This window comes from Plecotus auritus, assembly GCF_963455305.1.
Source record: "Plecotus auritus genome assembly, chromosome: 6".
NCBI lineage: Eukaryota > Metazoa > Chordata > Mammalia > Chiroptera > Vespertilionidae > Plecotus > Plecotus auritus.
In genome coordinates this window covers 85,806,255-85,828,314 of record NC_137773.1, presented here as the reverse complement: position 1 = coordinate 85,828,314, position 22,060 = coordinate 85,806,255, and the positions used below count along the sequence as shown (strand labels likewise).

Genomic DNA, 22,060 nt, shown 5'->3' with positions numbered 1-22,060 from the left:
CCGTCCTGTCCCAGGACCTTTGCACGGACTGTTCCTGCTGCCTGAGGTGTTCTTCACCCACCAGCACTTCTCACCATAGGTTTATTTATCTGGTTCACATCTATCTCTTCTGTTAAGAAGGCAGCTTAGGTGCCCCGTAATTGACGGATGCATGGATAAATTTAGAATGAGCTGAATCAGACCTGGGGCCGGAAGCCCAGCCCTGTCTCTCCCAAGCTATGCGAATGCCAGTACATCCTTTTCAACTCTGAGCCTTAGTTTGCTTGGCTGTAAAATAGGGAGAAATCACCCTGGGGAGGATTCTTACTGCTCGGCTGCCCAGGAAGCTCTCAGCCTACCACCCAGCACTCAGCAGATGCTCATCAGATGGAAGTTTCTGTTGTGCCATGTCCTTGACCTTCCTCTTTCCTTGGGCAGCCTGGTCCTAGCTCAGAAACAGGTCTAATGTTTTGGTTTCTCTCTGTTCCAAGAAAAGTTATGTCCTCTTAGGGGACAAGAACAGTAACCCTAGGTTGGGGGGGTCCATGTACTGCTTCTGAAACCCTGGGGCACAGGAAAGGCACCCCCCCCTTGAGGGCCCTGGAGTGCCAGGCACCCGAAGAGAAGAAGCTGATGGGTAATTGGGACGCAAGGCGAGCAGATTTATTTAGCACTTCCCGTTTTATCCTGCACATCTCCGCAGCCAGGACAATCCCACTCACAGCCGCACGGCTGGGTGGGAGCCGCAGAGGATGGCAGGTGGAGGGCTAAGCTCTGGCAGTGTTGGGGCATCCATGTCTTGGCCAAGCTGCCCCCTCCCTGAGACTGGGTTTCCTTTGGAGGGGTGAAGGATCACTATAGTATCCAGTAAGTGCCTACTATGTGCCAGGTACGTCTCTGATAACTGCCCAGGATTAAAGGCAACTAGCAGTTGCTCTTGGATGTTTGTTAACTGACTTAGTGACTGCGCAGTGGTTAACCAGGCTGGGTAGCATTGCCTGGCAGTGGCTGCTGCTTGGTTAGATTTTGGGAGAGAACCATGTATACCAACTATAGATAGGTAAGCTGAGAACAATGTTATAACCTCCTGGGGTAAAATACACCCCCTTGGATGCCCTTATGGTTGTCTAGTGATGGGGAGAAGCGATGTCACTCTGATCCCACAGTTAGGACTCTGACCTCACCCTGGCTCCTCCTCTCCCACCACCCCCCCCAGCTCATAGCCTTCTAGCTTTGCCCAGAATAAGCCCTTTCCCCTTCATCCAGGACTCCCCTCCACCCCACCCCACCCCTAGCTGTGGTGCAGTCTATTCCCAAGAAGCATCTCATCTGGGCACAGTATGCAAATGAAGTGAGTTAACCCTTTTCACACTCAGGAAGGTCCCACACCCAGCAGGTATTGAGCCAGCCTCAGGGTATGCCAGGCTCTGTGGGATGGGTTACCAAGCTCCCTGCCCATCCTGGCCCCCAGCCCAGCTGTCACAGTGACTTAAGACCAGGGGCTGCTCCAGCTGGAAGAGTCAGTCGAGCCTCCTGCAGGTGGCTTGTCGGAGTTAGGGAAAATGTGGAACGACAGAAAGGGCAAGCCTGAAGTAGGCACAGCCTGGGCAAACTCTCCAGAGGTAGGACCATTGGAGAAGAAAAGGGCATGGCTTCTACAGATCGGTCAGGCTGGTCTTTGTTTCAGACTGTCCCTGGGCCAGTGATGTCACCTCTCAGAGCCTCTCAGCTTGAGCTATAATTTACACAGCACACACGTCACCGGTTTAAAGGGTATAATTCAATATCTATAGTATACTCCCAAATGATCATCAACCACCCACAATCTAGTTTTAGAGTAGTTCCTCACCCCAAAAGAAACCCCAAAAGGACTCATTGCCTAATCTAAGATCATGCAGGTTTATGCCTGTTTGCACCCAGGAATTTTACAGTTTCACCTCTTTCATGTAGGCTAGGATCCATTTTGAGTTAATTTTTATATACGGTGTGAGGTAAGGGTTCAGTTTCATTCTTTTGCATGTGGATATGCCGTTTTCCCGGTGCCACATGTTGAAAAGACCATTCTTGTCCCACTGCATGGACAACCTGGATGAAATCAATTGATCGAAGATGCCAGGGCTTATTCTGGACTCTCGGTTCTATTCCATTGACCTACATGTCTGTTCTGATGCTGGTACCATGGTGTCTTGATGAGCATAGCTTTGTAATAATTTTTGAAATTGGGAAGTGTGAGCCCCTCAGTTTTGTTCTTTTGTAAGATTGTTTGGCTATTCTGGGTCCCTTGAATTTCTGTATGAATTTTAGGATCAGCTTGTCAATTTCTGCAAAAGAAGCCAATAGGGATTTTGATAGGGATTGAGTTGAATCTGTAAATTTTAACAATATTCCATCTCCTGATCCATGAACATGGGTTGTCTTTCATTAATTTAGGTGTTCTTTCAACAATGTTTTGCTGTTTTCTTAGTATAAGCTATAGACTTCTTTTGGTAAATGTATTTCTAGGTATTTTATTCTTTTGATCAATTGCAAATGGAATTGGTTTCTTAATTTCATTTTGTTTGTTCATTGCCACTGCATAGGAAATAAAATGGATTTTTGTGTATTGATCTTGTATTCTGCAGCCTTGCTGAACGTGTTTACTAGTCTTAATAGTTTTTTAGTGGATTCCTTAGAATTGTCTACACACTCAATTATGTCATGCGCAAATAGAGATAGTTTTATTTCTTCCTTTCCAACCTGGATGCCTTTTATTTCATTTTCTTGCCTAATTGCCGGGTTAAAATTTCCAGTAGTTTTGAACAGAAATGGTGAAAGCAGACATCCTTATCTTGCTCTTGGTCTTAGAGGGACAACGTGTACTAGTAGTCTTTTACCATTAAGTATTATGTCGGCTGTAGTGCCCTTTATTTACCAGGTTGAGGAAGGGCCCTTCCATACCTAGTTAGTTGAGTGCCTTATCATGAAGGGATGCTGAATTTTGTCAAGTGCCATAGTCACAATTTGAACCCATGTTTCTCTGACTCCAATGCCCCAGCACTTACCGGCTGCACTAAATCAGCGGACTCCCAAAGGAGCCCCCATGGAACCCAGTAAAGAGCTGATATTCAGCAAATGTGGTGTTCCCATGTGCCCCTTTTCTCTTTAACATTTGAAGTGAACTTGGAGGGAGAGGGAGAGGGAGAGGGAGAGGGAGAGGGAGAGGGAGAGGGAGAGGGAGAGGGAGAGGGAGAGGGAGAGGGAGAGGGAGAGGGAGAGGGAGAGGGAGAGGGAGAAGGAGAGGGAGAAGGAGAGGGGGAGGGGGAGAGGGAGGGGGAGGGGGAGGAAGGGAGAGGGAGGAAGAGGGAGAGGGAGGAGAAGGGGGGAGGGGGAGGGGGAGGGAGAGGGAGGAAGGGGGAGAAAGAGGGAGAGGGAGGGGGAGGAAGGGAGAGGGAGAGAACCATTTTTAATTTGAAGGAAGTGTAATGGTGGTGGAATCTCTGGCACACCAAAGTCATAGGGGGATGTTTTAGACCTCTCTCATAGGGATCTAAGGCTGGGTTCTATGCAGACAATCCTGAACTTGGCACAAGGAGTCCTGTTTGTATTGGGCAGCTGATGGCTTCCCTGGAGTTGTCTCAACAAAAACACACTGGAGTTAATTACTAGGTTCGGGGAGTCACTGGGAGTTGGGCAGGCTGGGCTGGAGGAGGAGGAGGAGGAGGAGGAGGAGGAGGAGGAGGAGGAGGAGGCTGGGAGTGGGGGGAGAGTTCCCCACCCCAAGCAGAGATGGGAATATTTAGTGACTGCACTTTTCACCCAACAAATAATGAGTTACACCCATTGCTGGCCAGGTGCAGAGGCTGTGGGAGACGCAGAGCCCACCTCCGGATTCCAGCGTTTGGCACAGTGTGGAACTCTGAGGTTTCAGCCATGCCCCCCGGGGAGAGCATTCTCTCCTGGGTTCTCCTCAAGCTCTGGCTTGCAGGAAGTCTTGGTTTGGTGTGACTGAATCCTCAATGCCTTTCTGACACTTGTCGACCTCCTGGAGCTGCCCGGAGGCCAGCACAATATCAGACTAGAATGTTCTGTTCTCCTTGTATTGATCTCTACGGTCACCTGGGCTAGCCATCCTGACTTTCCCACTGACAGTGGCCACATTCATCAAGCAAGTCCTTCTTGAGTCTATACTTGGTGCCAGGGGCTTGGCGTTATGCAGCTCACTTCACTTTGCCCATCTATAAATGGGGGATAGAGACTATTTCTATCCCCCATTTATAGATGGGCAAACAGAGGCACAGCTAGAGTGGGCAGACAAAAAAAAAAAGCAAACTGGCCAAAATACAAAATCATGCCAAATGATAATAAATAATCTGGTCCCAAGATGAAGAGTGAGCAGCATCCAGCCTTGGAAAGAGCATCCTGGGCAGAGGGAACAGCCAGTGCAAAGGCTCTGAGGCTGGACTGACTGGTGTTTGCAAGGAACATGGAAGAAGCTGGCATGGGTGGAGTGGAGTAAGCAAGGGAGACAGGTAGAGGAAAGAGAGGACATGGACAGGTCGGGTAGGACCTTGTGGGCTTCACCAACGAGTTGGGTTTTTACCTGGAGTGAGATTTTGTCTATCTCTTCCCCTGGACTTTTAATTCCTGGAGGGCAGGAATTGTTTTAACCTGTTTTGTTTACATCTGTGTCCCAGACCATAAAACAGCCTGGTACAGATTAAGGGCCTGAAGGGATGGGTTTCCCAGGCACACACTGTACCGTATTTACATCCGTTTCTCTTTGTTGCTTGAAAGAAACAGGTAGATGCAGTTGCTCTCTTTTTGTTTTTCTTCAATATTTTTATTGAATTCAGAGAGGAAGGGAGAGGGAGAGAGAGATAGAAACATCAATGATGGAGAGAATCATTGATCGGCTGCCTCCTGCACGCCCCCTACTAGGGACTGAGCCCACAACCCAGGCATGTGCCCTTGATTGGAATCAAACCCAGGACCCTTCAGACCGCAGGCTGACACTATCCTCTGAGCCAAACCAGCCAGGGCCGGAAGAGTAAGGCTCAGAGTGACTTGTTCAAGGTTCCACCCCTTAATAGGCAGAGCTGGGGCTCATGCCACATCCATCAGCCTGCAGTCTCATTTCACTCTGCCTCCATCAAGCATGCAAGGCCTGAGCGCCTATTGTATATGAGAAACCATGCTCAGAGTTTGTGGGACCATACCACTTGATCCTTCAAACTGGGGCTATATTCCCACTGCTTGGATGACAAAAACCGAGGCCAGTTTGCCTATGGCTAGGTCATGGAGCTTGGAAGGACAAAATAGGCTCTGCAAAGCTGGCCACTGCACTGGCCGCTGGGAAACTCCAAGCTTAATTTAGGTCCCTTGTTTAATTATTCATTCTCTCCTCTCCTCCTATTTATGACTTCCGCCTTCTCATTTTGTTCCCCAGTTAATGCCTTTTGTTTATATCTGCATCTTTGGCCTGGAATGAATGAATCAACGATTTTGGAAGAAAAAACCTCAAATTCTAAACTTGAGTTCCTTTGTGGGTATGAGGCCCTTTCCAAATACATACCTTGAAGAAATAAAATTCTTTCAACATGTTCAAAACACAATGACTCCACATGCAATCTTGTTTGGTGTCAGAGCACTCACATCTCCCGTGGTAATCCTTTCCTTTTATTTTTATTTTGTTGTCTCATCCCATTTTCAAGCACCAACTACAGGCTAGGCAGGCACCTTATCACAATTCATCCTTACACTTTCTTCATGTGAGCAGGGAGCTAGCTACCTTGCCCCATTTTACAGATGGGAAACTGAGAACCGGAGAGGGAAGCCCAGTTTGCAGGTGGCAAAACCCAGGCTCAGAGTCCCACAAAGCTAGTAAGTTCCTGAGCTGGAGTTCCTGTGGTGGTTTGTCCTGACGCCAGGGCAGCTGACAATGATACTTAGGTAGAATGCTTGTAAAGTGTTTACTCTGCAGGAAATGCTCCCTCGTCCATTCCCTCATTCATTCAACCAATACACAGGGATCCCATGGAGTCACATTCTAGTTTGACCAGAATAAAACCAGGATGATGGATAGAGAATGGGGCGTGAGATGGTTGGTGGCCCAGGTCAGGGAGGGCTTCTCCGAAGACTTGCTATTTGAGCAAAAATTAGGTCTTGGAGGAAGACTATTTCAGACAAAGGAAGAGCACGGCCAGGGTCCCTAAGTCAGGAGTGAGCAGTTTGTTTAAGGAGCCACCTTTCTGGAGCGCGGAGCTCTAGGGACAGAGTCATGGGTGCAAATGCGGACAGAAGATGGCTGGATTTTATTCGAAGAGCACTGGGGAGCCTTAGCAGAGTTTACAGCAGGGCATGGCAAGCACCATGGTCTTTGTGCCAATAGCCCTGGGGCTCACGCGCCAACCGGTGATCAGAGCGGTCCCTCGCGCTAACGCCACCGCTCACGTGTCACGCGAAGCCCCGCGCCCCACGTGCTCCCGCGGCCCTTTAAACGCCCGCGGCCACGTGGCTCAACCACGCCACCTCATTGGTCGGGGGGCGTGGCGGTGCGCGGCTGCGCAGTGACGCGCTCGGGCCGGCCCCGCCCCGCGGCCGCCGGCGGTGGCGGCGGCGCTGGCGGAAGGGATGACGTCACCGGCTGGAAGGGGGGCGCGCGAGCCGGCGCGAAGGGAGCGCGAGCCGCAGTGAGTGTCCTCGCGCCGCCCGCCCGGCAGCCCGGCCGGCGCGCGCATGCCGCGAGCCGCTGGCGCTTGGGCTCCGCTCGGATCCCTTGTAACAGCCAGGATGTGAAGCGGGGCAGAGCCGGGGGAGCCCAGCCCAGCCAGCCTCCAGGTAAAGGGGGAACAAAAATCCCCAATTACCCTAAAATTGCAAGCGCTCCAATGGGGGTCTCGGAGGCAGCGAAGTGGGCAGCGCGCCGGCTTTGTGCTGGGGAAGCCTGCACGGCCATTGTGCTCGGAGGACGCTCCGCTGCAGCCGGCTGCATGCCCAGTCGCTGCGCCCGGCCAGCTGCGTCCGAACAATGCCCCCGAGGGCCGGACTGGGCGGGGGCTACGGGAAGGCTCCGCGGGCGGGGGGCTTCGCCGCGGCGGGGGGAGGGGGCTGGGCTGGACTCGCCCGGAGCGCGGCGTTGGAAGCAGCCCAGCGCCGCCGGCTGCACCACCCCGGGCTGCGGGCGCAGGGGTACGTGCGTGTGTGGAGGGGGTGCTGGCCCCTAAGCACCGGCGAGGGACCCCGGGCGGGCCCTGAAGGCAGGGGGCGCTGTGCTGGGGGCTGGGGATGCGGGTGCGCGGGCGCCCCGGAGTGGAGACCAGCCCGGGACGGGTGGCTCCAGGTGGGAGCAAGGGAGGACCCGCAGCTGCGTCCAGCTTGGCTGCTTTGCCCAACGCCTTCCCTCTCCAGTCCCCATCCCCTGGAGACCCCCGACTCAATGCCGTCTCCCTCGAGCGCCTTCCCGGCCTCGTCTCTCCTTTGAAAGGGGAGCGCCCCTCCATCACCCTGGCCTTGCCCCACCCTTCTGCCGCCCTGGCTTCCCCTTCCAGCCCCCCAGGCGAGGCGAGGCTTAGCCCCCAGCCCCAGGGACTCTGGCGGACGGACGAGCGCGCGCCCGGCACCCGACCTCCTCTGGGCGCTGGGGGTCCCGGGAGAGGAGAAGCCGCCCCTACATCGCCTGCCCTGGGGTTTTGCACGCCGCTGGAGCCCCCTGGGGGCTGGGAGGAGAGGGTCGGTGACGTCATCCAGGGGGGCGGAGTCGTCGGAACAGGGTTGAAGGGGGCGTGAGGGGGATGGGGGTTGCCCTGAGGGGAGGCTCCCCGAGTTAGAGGGTCCGTGCCCTGGCTCAAGGGTTTCGTCTAAGCTGCGGCCAAATTCACTGCTCCTTATGGAAACCCTTCAAATTCAGGACCCCCCCCCCTTAGTACTTACCCCCACAAATCTAGGAAACTTACCCCCCACGGAACCTCCCTAAATCGGGGAACTCCCCTTCAACCGCTTTTCTCTTCAAAATTTTCAAATCAGGGAACACCCCGTAAACTGGATTTTTTAGCCACACCCCCCAATCTGGAACCTCCTCCGAAGTGACCTTTTCCCGATTTCAAATCCTCCTCTAGTAGCTGCGTAAATGCAGCTTTTGAGAGGCCCCTTTCTCTGCAACCCTTCTTCCAATTTAGCCACCCCCTAGGGACCTCGTCCCTCAAATTAACAAACCTCCCCGGCGCCTCCCACTGAGGGGCACCTCCCCTCCTCTGGGCTCAGCTGGGATTCCCCGGTTCCCCCCATCTCCATCAGGGGGAGTTCCTACTCTAAGCATGGGGCCCTTCTGCCGCTAGTCAAACCCCTGAACAAACAGCCTGGGAACCGGGCTGGTGGAGCCGGGTGTCTGGTGTCCAGGTTGGGCGTTAGGACTATGCGAAGTGGGACAAAGTCGGAGGGTTCTGGAGGGTCCCCAGGATAGGGATCCACCCGCTCTGGGCCCCCCGTGGCCTCCATCCAGACTTTTAATTTCTGGGGTTCTGGCTTTCTTTCTATGACCCCCATCGCAGTTTTCCCTAGGGTGCAGGGGACGAGGGCCCCTCTTTGTTTGGGGCATACTGCTTCCCCCGATGAGCTGCCTTCCAGGAGAGGAAGCCAGCCCTCCCCGCTACTCCTATGATACCAGCTGCTGCTGCTGAAGCTTTTATTAATGGCTGAGGAACCCAGTTGATTCTGCTATTTGCATAGTTCCCCTCCCCCTCCCAGGGTCTCTTTCCTTTGTACCCCCTCCCCCTGCCAATCTCGCCTGCCTTCTGCCCTTTAGCGCACTTCTTCCTCTGCCAGCTGATACTTTGGCTGAGGATGGTAGGCAGCTGGGGCTAGGGCTGGCTGCGTCCTGTGCCCCCAAATCCCAGAGACCACCAATTTGGGCCAATGTCTCTGGCTGGACTCCCCTGCCCCCCCCAAGATGCCCTTCACTGGGCATCTTTTGCTGCCTGTGCTGCCTGCTGTCTGTCCATGTCTCCATTCTTCCTCTCCAGGAAGCTTTATTCTGCCCTGTCCCCGGGGCCTCGGAGCAGCGGGGGTGGGGTGGGGGCACCTTCACCATGACTATGCACTTCTTCATGGGGCCCAGCCCCTTGGGGGCTGCCACCGGCCATACTCTGTCACACTGAGAGTTGGTATAATTGGGCTTAGGCAAACAACACATCGAGGGAGACCTGGCCTGCCTGGTGAGCTCATGCGTTTTTCTATTCTTACCACCTGGGCTGGTGACATCGAACCCCCAGGGGGTAACGGGTGGGGGGGAGGTCTGTCATGTCAGTGGACTTTGAAAGCCTGATCCACTCCCTTTGGGAGATGGGGGATGGTCATTCTGGTGTGGCCCAGGTTTGGCACTGGAGGGCAATGCTGGGGTAGTGTGCCTGGCCCCTCAGCGAACCCTCTCTGCAAGGTTCCTTGCAAGCAAGCCCCTGATCGAGGCCTGGGGTGGGTGCCAAGAGAGGGTCACTGAAAACCAGGTGCCTGCCTGCTGCACAGAAATCATCGTCCGTTGACCATGCTTCTGGTCTTCCCCCTCAGAGCCCGGCTTTCTTCCCTGCTTCCCAGGGGATCCCGGGCATCTCTGTGTCTGCGGATCCACTTGGAGACACGAGGCGTTCTCCCAGCACGGGGACTGTGGCCCAGGGAGTGGGTGGGAGGGAGAAGCTCCCTGGGCCTCGGGGGTGAGTGGTGGCTTCTGGGTGGATGATTTGGGAGCCATCACTATCCCCCCATTTTCTCTGTATCTGGGTCGCACAGCGTGTACGCCTCTGCCTGGCATTTCCCGGACCTGGGCCCGGTCAAGGAGTCAGATCCACCTTTGCTGGACAAAGGGATTTCCAAGGATAACTCAGTTTCCCCTCCTGTCTTCTGGATCAGCATTGAGCAGCATTCATTTCACAGGTGTTAGAGCGCAGCTCACACTTCCAACTGCCGCTTCCAGCATCCGGGCGCCAGGAAACCTGTGGCTCTGCTGATTATGTCTGCTGCCACATGGCCGGAGCGAGGTGGCTGGGCAGGGACCGGCAGGGACGATGTGACTCTGAGGCACAGCGTGACGTTTCCACCCGGGCGCCCTCTGCGTTCACCTGCTAACCGTGACTTTGGTACCTACCTCGACTGTGCGTGGGGAAATAGAGCAGGAGCATGGAGAGAGTTCCGGGTGGGGAGGAAAACCCTAAAAATAAAAATGGATATTTATAAACCCAGCAGGTTTGGGCAATAATTGACGAAGCTTAATGTTTTCAGCTGAGAGCAATTTCCCCCAACCGACTGCATTAGGCTCCATTTGTGGAGTCACTGGGAGCCAGCTGAAGGTTCTTGAAGAGTGCGGTGGGCTTGGCAGGCGCCTTGCAGGCCGGGCCTCTTTGTGTGTGTGGGGGGGGGGGGGCGGGGGGCGGGTCTCATGCTTCTGGAGGGATGTAGGGGGGAGGGGGACAGCAAGGGCGCTGAGACACCAGAGTCTCCGGCTTCTCTTCATCCAGGGCAGCCTCCTGGAGCACCCTCCAGTGGTGGGCATCCCCTTTTCCAGAATTTGTAAGGAGATTTGTCTCGCACGAAGCGGGTGCAGGCTGTCCTTGCTCTGTCCTTTCTGTGCAGCAAAAGATGCCGAGGGTCAGGTATTTGGAGAGAAACACCCTCCCCCCCCCCCACACACACACACCTGCTCACCAGGTAGGGTGGCTCCACCTTCAGTGAAGACAGGAGGGGACGAGATGAAGGCATAACTGCTGTGCCTGTACAGGATCCACGTGCCAAGCCAACGAAAACCTGCCATGGGTGCTTGGACAAAGGCACATCATTTCCTGTATTAGGGAGAACCAGGGTACGAGGATTTTCCAAACGGTTTTAAAATGTCTATTTCCACCTGGTCTGGAACCAGGAAGCTGCTGGCTTGGGGAAGATGGGAGTTGAGGTTCAAGTGCATGCTACCCTATTACAAGGATGATGGACAGTCCCGAGGCGGGCAGATCTTAGTGCTGAGATACACGGGAAGTAGTGACACCTGGGTCTCCTAGCCCTGTGGTTCAGTTTGTCACCTCCTCTGCCTTTCAGAAGCTCAAGGGTACTGAGTATAATATGTGGGCTCATTTTATCCCTTTCTTTTTTTGCTTTAAGGAAATAAAAGACACTCAAAAAAAGGAGGAGGAGGGGGGAGTCCCGAGGTATCATTTCTGTCTTGTCTCCGGCTGATATTTCTGAAGTGTTGTGTGTGTGTAGGGGGTGTATGGGGAATATGAAAAAATCAATTGCCTTACACTTCTGCAAAGGTGAAAATTAGTGAGCGGGTGGGAGTGACTCACGGATAGGGCCTGGACTTTTCATCGCTTTATTTTTGTCTCCTTGTCCCCCCCCCACCCCTGCCCCCTTCTCTGAGGAGCTGCCGATCCCCATTGCCCCTCCCCAGGCCTGTCCAGGAATCTCCTCTTTTCTTTTCTGATATCAAGGCAACCCCAGAGTTGCTGAGGCCAAAGGGGTCCCAGAGCTGAAGATCCTTCCAATTTTTTTGTCTCGCATCCCTTTTGGTTCCTTCTCGGTCCCATGGATTCCACTCTGGCGAGGTTTCTGGCTTGCAGTGACCCTCCTCCCCTGAAATGTCTGAACTGGAGCCGAATTGCAAAATGTCCTTTTTCTTTCCAACGGGCAGATTTTGTTCAGAACTCTCTGGGTGGTCCCTGTGACTTTTGAGGTGGGGTTTTTTTTGGTGTTTTTTTTTTTTTGTTTTTTTTTTTTAATCTTTGCTGTTAGACCCTTGTAGTAAGGTTGGGAGTCCCTGGTCTTCTTCCTGGGGGAACTGAAAATCCCCATTTTCCCCATTGTCCCTTCCTCTCTCCCTTTCTGTATGGCCTTGCATCTGCCCTGTAACCTCTTTGCGCGGAAACCTTCTCGATTGCAAAATGAGTTTAGGCCTCTGGCTTCGGGGTCAGAGCCCTGACTTCTCCCCCATACCCTGCTTCTTCTGTGCACACTTGGGCTGGTTAGCTGACCTCTGTGTTGCTTCGGCTCTAGGATCAGGGCAATCGCAGCCTGTTTTCTTGGCGAGCTGGTACATGAGATGCTGTGTGTCAGACGTAGCCCGAGGTGTGGGACCCCCGGATGAAGGCGGTGGGGAGGGGTAGGGGATGGGGCAGAGAGGGCCTGGGAAGATGGTCTGTTGTCTTGCTGTCGTGTGGGTAATTAAGTGTTGGTGGAAATTTAGGGGTTTTGGGGAAGCAAGGTTGACACATCTGTGTGTATAATTTAATGCCGCTTACAATTAACCTGTGATCGGCAAATGAGGGGATGTCGGGGGGATAATAATAGCTGCTCCGACTTATTTGGAGTTGGTGCCCCGTGTCAGGCCCTATGCTGAGTAAGCACACGAAGCATGTCCTCGTGTCTTTAACCTTCACACCCCCTGTGAGCTCCGTTGCTGTGCTCGGAGCCCAATTTCTCAGGGAAACTAAGACACAGAGAGGGGTCTTCACTGGCCTGGGGTTGCACAGCTTGTAAGTAAGTGGCAGAGTGAGAAATCGTACCCAGGGTCAAGGGATGCCAGAATCTGAAGTCTTAACTGCTGCAGAGTCAGGTGCTCTGCCCAGTTCTCAAAGAAGTCATTTTAATGACATTTCACCTGCTGGGGGCACCTGAGAGTGACTCTGGAGGCTCTGGGCTCCCAGCTGCCTTCCTCAGGCTGCCTGGGTTCAAATCCCAGCTTGGCCACTCGCTGGCTGTGTGACCTGAGGCAAGTTGCTCAACTTCTCTGTGGTTCCATTTTCACATCTGTAGAATGGAGAGTAATAGTACCCGCCAAGCAGGTTATTGGGAGGATTACATGAGTTAATATGTATAAAGCAATGCGTTGTGACTTAGTGGGACCTGCCTTGCAGGGGATCCTTGGCGCCCCCACCCCCCACCCTGGTCCATCGATGTGGTTCAGCATGGGTGAAATGTTGGGATGACTCAGCCACTGCAAACTGGGGCGTTCCCCGTCACTGGCTGCCTAATCAAGGCTGCCCCACTTCTGTAGCAGGACCAGGCCAGGCGCCTGGCAGGATCTGAGCCATGGGAGGCCAGGTGAAGCTGGTGGGGAGGGCAAGCGGCTGCTTTGGAGGCTCTGGGTGCTCCTGAGACCCCAGGCGGTGACCTCTGACCGCCAGGATCCACGGTGGCTTTGAGCAAGTGTGGGGGGGCAGTCAGGGACACTTCACAGCTGTAAGGCCTCAGCTTTGACCATGGCCTCACTGAGCAGTGTTCAAGAGAGGGTCAGTTTACAAGCTTGATGTGCAAGCATTCATCCGTTCATTCATTTGCCGATTCATTCCTTCAGCCAATCAGTATTTGAAGGAATACCAGCTGCCAGAGAACTTGAGAGCCAGACTCTGCTGCTCTCTGGCTATGGGCCTTGGGCTAGTTGTGGGGCCTTGTGCTAGTTACATAGCCATCCTGTGCCTCACTCAGTTCCTCATCTGTAAAATGGTTGCTTTGGCATTGCTTCCCTCATGGTAGGGGTATTGTGAGAGGCACATGAAATAAGCCTGGCAGAGAAGGCACTGTGTAAGTACTTATTCTTTCTTTAAAAAAAAACAAACCAGCAAATAAAAACCAAGTTCTGGGACTACAGCAGTGAACAAAGCAAGCTGGGTCCCTTGGACCCTGTGGTGTATTGGGGAGATAGTGAGTACATAAATAAGGGTTCTGAGGCTGAAAATCAGTGGCACCTAGTACTTCACCTGGCCACTGTTTCGTCTGGGGGCACATGGAGAGCCTCTCTGAGATGGTGTGGGGGCAGCAAGGGCAAAGCTCTGGGGGGACCCACTTGTGTGGCTGGAGGTGAGGGAAGCAGAAGTGAAAGGTGGATGGCCCCTCTGGAAGATGGGCTGGGTCCCCTCTCACCAGCCTAGAAGGGGAAACTGAAGCAGAAAGGCAGCAGGAACATCATTCTCAAACCCACTGCCCATCAGGGCTCAGCAGGTAATGCCAGTGGGTGGTGTGGGTCAGGCAGGCTCCCCCAGCCTCTTGGGCAGCCCCGAATGGCTCCATAGCCAGCTCTGCCAGTTTTTCTGAGAAAAACCAGGAATCTAGATTTTACATGAAATTGCCCTATTTTACATCTTTGGATCTTTTTCTTTTTTATTACATTTTCATTGATTTCAGAGAGGAATGGAGAGGGAGAGAGAAATAGAAACATGAATGATGAGAGAATCATTGATTGGCTGCCTCCTGCACGCTCCCTACTGGGGCTTGAGCCCACAACCCGAGCATGTGCCCTTGACTGGAATCAAACCCGGGACCCTTCAGTCCGCAGGCTGATACTCTCTCCACTGAGCCAAACCAGCCAGGGCTGGATCTTTTCTTAAAGCTCCTCCATTTGCTGATTGTGTTACCTTGAACTACCTCACTTGCCATCGCTGAGCCTCTGTTTCCTGGGCTGTAAAATGGGTTTAAGATTTGAAATCACTTCGATAGGTTTTTCAGAGGCACTGGCCCGATAACTCCTGGGAGGGCTGAGAACAGGGCCTGGGCCAACGTCCGCGCTCGATAAATGTTGGCTCTGATTATATTAATATTGGTCATAACGATAAACTTGACTTAAATTAAATGCTGTAGGAAGCCGGCTGGTCCCGTGGGGCAGGGCTGTGAATTATCTTCTGGCTGCAGGACCTGTTCCTCACACTCTCGTCTTTTCCGGAACATACCTATTTGCTCTCAAGGCTGGGGTATGGGGGTCACCAGTGCCATTTGTAGAATTTATTGGAGTGGTTTGCAACCAGGGGTGATTTTGCTCCCTGGATGGCACGCGACAATGGGAACATCTGGGATGCTTCTGGCATCGAGTGGGTGGGCACCAGGGATGCTGCTCAACACCCCCCACAGGGAATGACCCGGCCCCAGTGTCATCAGTGCTGATGAGAAGACAGACCCTGATTCCTGCTCAAGTTGCAGAGCAGCATGAGAAATCAGGCTGTGGGCTTGTCCATGGATGCCCACCTCCCACGCTGGGCAGGGTCCTGTTGGACTTGAACGCTGAGGTTACTGATGGGTTCCACTGTGCACCGGTCCTGGCCCCATTGCCCAGTTGATTATCAGAAGCGTGTAATTGCCGTGACGTGTGATCTGGAAATCGGGAACGGCTGAGGTTTCTGGCGATGGTGCTGGATCTGGAACGTGGAGGGGCTGTCACGTCCAGCTTTGTTTTTTTCCCCTTTCGTCCCACCTGGCCCTGGGAGCCTGGACTCTGTCCCCACTGGGGAAGGGCTTTTGGAAACGTGAGACCTCTAATTTCGATCTGACACTGATCTTCCCAAGCTGTATGAGGCAACCTGTTATTCTGGCCACCAAGCCTTGATTTTTCTTATCTGTGAAATGGGGACGAAGCTTGCCTGCTGCGTCATTGGAGATTAAGTGGTGTGACGTTGATATGGTGCCAGGCGCCTGGGGTGCACACTTAGGGGCTGAATGACAGCTAGGGGGATGAGGACGAGTCCCAAACCTACGGTTTCCCAACTATTACAACGGAAGGGACTGAGCCCTTGTCATGGAGCCCACACTGCATCCCTGGCCTTGGGCTTCAGCTTTCTTGGCATTTTCTCTTTTCATCCTTAGAATGGCCCTGAGAGGCGGCAGCTGTGGCCCCCACTTGTGGATAGGGGGATAGGGACATGGAGGCACACAGTGGGGGTGAGAGACTGGAATGGCTGGAGCCCTTTGTCAGGGCTGGCCCTGCCCCACACCAAACTGAGGTGTCATTTCTGTGCTTGTGGAGGTTCAGGAGGGTCTGCACTTGGTTTAATGCTTTGCTGTTATTTTTTTGAAATTCTTAACTTTCAGTTGCCCTATGGTTTCATGTTGCAGTGGGCCCCGCAATTATGTAGCAATTATGGAGCCAGAAGGCTGCTTCCCCTGGCGGTTGGGATCAGAGCAGAGGGAAGGATGTTGTTGGCCAGGTCTGGGTTCCAAACCTGCTTTTGCCTCTCATAAGCTTTGTGACTTTAGGGAAGTAGCTTTGCTTGTCTGGATGGCACATCCAAACTCCCCCCTTGGCAACAAAGTCCTTGCCAGCCTCTACGCTCTCTCTTCCTCCCTCTCCCTCTCTTGCTCATTCTGCAGCCACCACCATCCCATACTAATTGTCCCAGCCCCACCTCAGCAGCTCAAACAACCCTGCTCAGCTCACTCTGCCCTGGGCAGGGAGGCTAGGAGACCGGGAGTGGAGGCGCTGTGTGACTTTGGCTACTCACTAGCCATCTCTGAGCCTCTGCATGTCTGAGGTGTCTGGCACAGAAGCAGTGATGAATGGCCATTGAGAGCCAGGGATTTTGAGGAGGGGGGTCAGGGAACCTCAAAATAGTCCATGAGATTTCCCATCTGGGAGAGGCCCAAATGAGCCGGGACTCCAAAAAGTGCACAGCAGCCAGGCGAGGTGATTTTAAGACTCAATTTGATACCCTTTGTGTCTAGCCAGATTGCTGGAGAGGACACCAAAGAGGCCCCCAGGAATGGGTTAGGCTTTCTTTGGGGGATCACTTTTGACATTTGAAGAACCCACATTGGAGTCTTGACTTGGCCTCATGTGCGGTGAAACCCTGGGCCAGTGGACCCACCTGCTAGGACCTCAGTCTGCTGGTCTGTAAAATGGGTGTGAGACTCTCTTGGGTGGTTAGAAGGACCCATACTGTGGATGCCTGGAAAGTACTGGCATAAACATTGTACAGTACCATGTGATGCTTAAGGCCTTTGGGAGCAAATTGGGAGACCTGTGTATAGAGTTTTGGAGGGTAGGGTTTGGGGGAGCTGGGGAGCTGTTGGGCCAGGTCTGACTTCTCTCAAGGGTGTGGAGTCTGCCTAGACAGAGCCTCCTGCTGCAGTGCCAAGAGCAGGCTGGCAGGAGCCAATAGCAAGCCCCGGGCAGATACAACCACTGGCCAGGCTGACATTGAGATTGACGCTGGCAGGAGGCCTACCCCAGAACCACCTGAGTCATGGTGGGGAAACTAAGTCACCTTAGTGTGGCCAGAGTCTTGGTAGGTATGGGGGTTGGGGGTCGTCCTGACCTTCTAGGTCTGTGCTGAGGTCACCCTGCAGGCTGCATCGAGACCTCTGGACTCCCTGTCCAGTGCTCTGCCGGGACACCACCCTAATTTTAGTCACTCACTATGACCTGTGCCTCTTGCCCTGGCTGCCTGGTCAGTCCTCCTAAGGACTGCGTAGTTTTCTTTACACCCGTTCTCTTTAAAAACTTAAAAGAGAAAACGTTGTCTTACTCGTGGATGGAAAACTGGTATATCCTTGACATAAGTAGGTGGGACTTGACAAAAAATGTGATGGGAGGAAAAAAAGACATTAAATCATTTAGCTGCTACCACAGGCTTAGAGCAAAGGCCGAGGGCGACTGAGACGTTAAAACCACGTTAGACTCAGGGGAGACTTCCAACCTCAGAGGCTGTAAAACGCCGGGATAGGAACCATCCCCCTGCCGGGTGAGTCATTGTTGCTGAATGTGGCTGGAACTGTTTGGGGTCTCCCAGCCCTGCAGGGAGGCCAGGTCCCCTCCTGCCTTCCGACTGAGTTGCTTGGACTTTCTTGTTTGCATCTGAGTATTCCTTCTCAACGGCCTGGGGAGAAGGTTATTTCTCCCTGAATTCAATTAATGAGCCTATTAAAAACTATTTATTTTCCCTGACAGTTGTTTACTGTGGAGAAGGAGATGAATTGGTCAGGCGTCCTCACCAGGCAGGCAGGAGGGAGGATGGGGATGCCTGGTGCCTTGGGCGCTGGTGCTCGGGGAGCGCAGACTGCACACGGGGTGCTGCCTTCGGGAGCCTCCAAAGCGCAGAGCCTGAACTTGGGCTGCGGGCACTGTTTCTGACCTTGGGGTTTTTGGGGAGGTGGATCCTGGGATGGGTGAAAACCATCCTGGTGTGGAGGCAGGGGGCTGGCCCCAGTGACTTCCATCTTCACTTTCCAGGCCAAAGTGTCCCCGACGCACTGGTTTGGAACCTAAGACCTGACCCCACGGGGCCATATGATTGTGGCAGGGTGTCCCAGTATCCCTTCTCTTCTCCATAGCAGTTGAATCCCATGACTTAACCGGGCACATGGGCACCTGGTGAAAAGAAGCATTTTCTTTCCATTGTACTTGGAAGCTATCTGTGCTCTATGGGTCAATTCTGAGCAGTGGGATAAATAAGCAGGATTTCCGGGAAATGGGAAGTGGTGCATGCTCCCTTTTACCCCCCAGCTGGAATATAGAGGTGATGGTCGGCACTCAGGCAGCCCTTTTGGATCATGAGGCAGGTATCATGGGTAAGAATGAGGGAATCCAAGAGATGGAAGGTGCCTGGGCCCCTAGGATTGTGGGGTGGGCACAAAAGCCCTGAAAGGCCAACCGAGGAGCGTACTTGATGTAAAGAGAGAGATCCCGCCTCTCTTGTGAGTTTTGTGGCACCCGCAGCGCAACTTGATCTAACAGTAACAGTACAATGCCCCTCAGTAAACGGTGCTTTTCTTGTCTCTTTCAGGTCTCTTCAAATTTCTTTAAAAAAAAATTTTGAGTTTAGGGAGGAAGGGAGGGTGGGGGGAGAGAGAAAGAGAAACACTAATGTGAGAGCAAAGCATCAATTGGCTGCCTCCATGCCCATACCAGGGATCGAGCCTGAAACCCAGGTATGTGCCCTGACCGAGAATCGAACTGGCAACCTTTGGTGCACAGGATGACGCCCAACCCACTGAGCAACACTGGCCAGGGCTCTGCTCACATTTTTTAAAAAAATATATTTTTATTGATTTCAGAGAGGGAGAGAGAGAGAGAGAGAGAGAAACATCAATGACGAGAGAGAATCATTGATCAGCTGCCTCCAGCACGCCTGCCACTGGGGATCGAGCCCACAACCAGGTTATGTGTTCTTGACCGGAATTGAATCTGGGACCCTTTAATCCGCAGGCCGATGCTCTATCCACTGAGCCAAACTGGCTAGGGCTCTGCTTATTTTTAACTGAGGCCTCCCCGCACCTCCCTATTAAGATTTGCAAAATTTGCCTCTCTCCCCAGCTTCCCAGCTCCCCCTCCGGCTCTGCTTTTACTCGAAGCACTTGTCACCATCTCCATGTTATCTGTATCTTCCTTATCATCTGCCTCCTGCTCTGGCTGGGGCTCCCCAGGGAGGCGTTTTGCCTGTCTTCTCTGCTATGTCCATAGCAGCACCTGTGCACAGTAGGGCTCAATGCATATATTTTGCACAAACAGAGCTCTGGTCACGGGAAGATGAGGTCTGAGGTCTTCCACCTGGCTGGTGGCAGTACCCACACTTGCACCAAGCAGGTGGCTCCCGAGTTCTCTCTTTTCACCCTGCCCCCAACCAGTTGGCCAGTCCAGGCGGGCCGAGTCAGTCCCAGTGGCTGCTCCTGATCCTCTCTCTCGCCCCCATGTTCTCACCTCAGCCTCCAGAAATAGCCCCTTTAAAATAGCCGTGTCCCTGCGAGCCTTCCGGGGCCTCTGCCTGCCCACGGATGTGACGCCTTGCTGACGGGCCAGTCTCTTTACTGCTGTGGGATTTTAAAAATATAGTTGGTGTTAGGTGGGTTTTTTCACCCCTCTTTTATGCCTGAAGAAGCCCTGTCATTCACAGGGCTGCTTTCCCATTCCCGATACTTGTCATTTAGGTTTTGCTCTGTGTGTCCCTATGACTACTTCATCGAGGCATGGCCACTGAGGGGTGTCTGGTTTGCAGAGCCAAGAGCTTCTGCCATAGGCTCATGACAGCTCCACAGTCCCAAGACCAGTTGGGAAGCCCTGAGTTTGAGTCGCAGCACTGTCTCTTTTTTTTATTTTTTATTTTATTTTATTGATTTTTTACAGAGAGGAAGGGAGAAGGATAGAGAGTTAGAAACATCAATGAGAGAGAAACATCAATCAGCTGCCTCCTGCACACCCCCTACTGGGGATGTGCCCGCAACCAAGGTACATGCCCTTGACCGGAATCGAACCTGGGACCATTCAGTCCACAGGCCGATGCTCTATCCATTGAGCCAAACCAGTTAGGGCCGCAGCACTGTCTCTTGCTGGTTGTTTGATCTTGGGCAAGTGTCAGAACTTCTCTGAGCCTCAGTTTACCTGTCTGTGAAATGGGGGCATCTCAGGACTTAAGCAAATGGCTAAAGTTCTCTGGGCCTCCAACACAGCTAATACTCAGTAGAAATTATAGGCATTTTCTTATGTTTTATTCTTGTCATTTATTGAGACTGTGTAAATGAGTGGTTAAGAACTGGACTCTAGCACCAGGTGGCCTGGGTTCAAGTCCCAGCTCTATTCCATATTTGCTGTGATTTCACCTCTCCTGGCCTCACTGTCCCCATCTGTAAAATGGGGATACTGATGACCCCAGCCTGCCAGGGTCCTTGGCAGGATCCAGTGAGTTCCTAAGGGTGAACTTCTTAGAGCAGCGCTGGGCTCAGAGTGAGGGTGAGATGGCGCTTGTAAATAATACGTTTATTTGCTAAATATTTATCAGGGAACTTCCGTGGGCCAGCTCTTCCTGGAAACGGGATCAGCGAGATGTATACTTCTCCAGTCCAGCTGTTTGACTTCGGGGTCCTGGCTCAACCTCAAGGTCCTCCTCTCCCACCAGGGCAGGGATTAAACTGGAGGGAGGGACATGCCCAGCCCAGGCTACAGGCACTGTGCAGGGGCCTCTGCTTCCTGTGTGTGCTCAGCAGGTGCTGGGCCACCGGATGGCTCAGGCTGGAGCTGGAGGCTCAGGAAAGGGGGCAGAGGGCAGGGTCCAGGGATGCCTCAGATATGGGGACAGGAAGGGCCCCACTGGAGGAGGCGCGGATGCTTCTGATGCTAGCCCAGCGGCTGGTTCAGCTGCTGCCACTGCCTCCCCCACATCTGTGCCTTCAGTCATCCAGGGGTCTCTCAGACACCTACTGTGTGCTGGGCTCTCTGCGGGGACTGGCTGGCGAGGAAGTGCTTGCCGTGTGGGGCTCGTGTTCTGATCACAGAGACAGTAAGCAAAATAAAATATGTGTCATGTTAGATGGTGATAAGAGGAAGCAAAGGGAAGAAAGGGATTTGGGAGTGGAGGGATGAGGGTTGTCATTTTAAATGGGATGGTAGGGACGGCTTCATTGAGGAGGTGACAGTTTGAGTCAAGGCCAGGTGGGGGTGAGGGAGGGAACCAGGTGGATATGTGGGGGAAGAATGTTCTGGGCAGAGCGGGTAGCCCATGAAAAATCCTGGGCAGGACCATGCCTGGCATGTTGGAGGAGCAGTAAGGAGGCCCATGTGCTGGAGCAGAGTGAGTGAGGGAGCCGGCAGGTTGTGGGGAGGACTTGGGCTTTTAACCCTTGCGAGGTGGGAGCCCTGGAGGGATATGGTCAGAGGAGTGTTGGGACCTGACTCCGATGCTCACATGCGCCCTCTGGTGGCTGCTTCGGGGAGGACAGCCTTTGGGGGCTGAGGGCAGAGGGGCAGGGACAAGGGCAGAAGAGACTGCACTCTTCCAGGTGGGTGATGATGGAACTGGACCAGGTGGAGAAAGAGGGGGGGAGGAGGGGGGAGAAGTGGTAAGATTTGAGATAGAATTTGAAGGCAGACTTTTTGTGAGTCTAATCTTTATAGGAGCTTTGAGGGAAAGACTCATACCCATTTGACAGATGAAAACGCCGTGGCTCAGAGAGGCGAAGTCATTTGACAAATGTCGCACAGATGTTGCACAGTGACAGGGTAGCCAGGCAAGCCAACCCACTGCTGGGTGTGGATGGGGTGCAGCTTGCTCCCCAAGTCCTTAACAGCCATCACTTTCCCCTAATTTACAGATTAACCACGTGCATTTAAAGGCTTAGTTGAGGGGTTTGCCGGGTGTCACACCCCGTCCTGTTGTAGGAAAATACATTCTAAGTGCTATGAGCCATGCAGAACAGTGCAGAACTGGCTATTCCGTTAGACCTCAGTTCCAAGTCTGCCCTCACTGAGCTCTTGCCTAGCTGTGTGACTTGTGACCAGTGCCCAACCTCTCTCAACTCTCATTTTCTGTTGCATTTGTTTGTTCATGCAGTAATATGTTTTGAGCACCTGCTATGCACCAGGCAGTTTTAGTCAGAG

The 22,060-nt window shown here is 53.2% G+C and overlaps 1 protein-coding gene across 1 annotated transcript in view; it reads left to right on the top strand.

Annotated features, from left to right (window-relative positions):
- The first annotated feature begins 6,558 nt into the window (after positions 1–6,558).
- Positions 6,559–22,060, top strand: part of PTPRS (protein tyrosine phosphatase receptor type S) — a 99,410-nt gene continuing 83,908 nt past the window's right edge. Inside the window, exon 1 of the mRNA XM_080674890.1 lies at positions 6,559–6,795. The gene's annotated coding sequence lies outside the window, so the exon portion shown is untranslated. The remainder of the gene's footprint in view (positions 6,796–22,060) is intronic.